Below are 1,054 nucleotides of genomic sequence, written 5' to 3'. Positions count from 1 at the left end.
TTACATACAAAAGTCAGGGTTTCTTTCTGTCTCTGTAATGTCATTAGCATTTCATCTGTGATGCGCCTGGCAGTCTGTTCTAATGTGAATTCAATAATAAACCTATCTTATTTTGTTCATTTGTGGAGAAGATTTCCTAAGATGGACTGGAGATTTTACTTAACCCTCCGTTGGATGCAACTGATCTCACAGATTCATTGCACACAAATTTTCAAATATCCAACAGTTAAGTATCGTGACTCATCGCTTCCGTATCTTCTCCCTGTACCATAACCTCTCACCAGTCGTGTTTGTGACTTAGTACAGTAAAGACATATTTCGTGGCGGCATCTTTGTGTGCAATGAATCTGTGAGATCAGTTGCGCCCAATGGAGGGTTAAAATTTTTTTGCCAACAATGAAGATATATGTTCCAAACTGGTTTTGCATTTTGTTTATTTCTATTTTTTAATGTATTAATTAATGTACAGTTGTTCTATATTCAAATCTATCAATCTTTTTTTCTTTATGGTTTCTTTCTGTGCTTTTATTCTCAGAAAGATCTTCCCAATCCTGAGAATGAATACATATTCTCCATTGTTTTTTTCTTTTGTCTTCCATAGTTTTAAAGTTTTATATTAAACACTGTAGGACATTAGGAATACATTTTGGTGTGTAGCGGTATATATAGCATTGTGTTACTCCCCTCCCCCCTGAATCTGTTACCAATTATCAAACACATATTTAACTTCTTCCCTATGAAGATTATACCCATGGTAATTATACTTATCTGATGTGGTGATATGGAAATTGCAGTGACATTTACACATAGCCTCAACTCAGCTAAGTGACAAGAGAAACATTCTGAGAAGTCTCCACTAAATTACAGCAGGTGGAAGAATGGGAGGGAGACAAAGGAGGTTAATCAGTTAACAGAGCTGCTGGCTGACAGCAACCAAAGACTGCTCACTTTCCGGAATGGATGTTGGAACTTAGAATTAAGTTCCAGGTGGCTATTTTCGCCATTATCTGGAGAGAAGTGCTGACCACCACGCTGATGATGCCCACAACCAATC

General features: G+C 37.2%; 1 pseudogene; it reads right to left on the bottom strand.

The window, feature by feature from the left end:
- Positions 1-1,054, bottom strand: part of LOC109387712 (zinc finger protein DZIP1-like) — a 99,710-nt pseudogene that overhangs the window by 6,655 nt on the left and 92,001 nt on the right.

The sequence above is a fragment of the Hipposideros armiger genome, unplaced genomic scaffold, assembly GCF_001890085.2.
Source record: "Hipposideros armiger isolate ML-2016 unplaced genomic scaffold, ASM189008v1 scaffold_167, whole genome shotgun sequence".
Taxonomy (NCBI): domain Eukaryota; kingdom Metazoa; phylum Chordata; class Mammalia; order Chiroptera; family Hipposideridae; genus Hipposideros; species Hipposideros armiger.
This window is presented reverse-complemented; position numbering and strand designations above follow the sequence as displayed.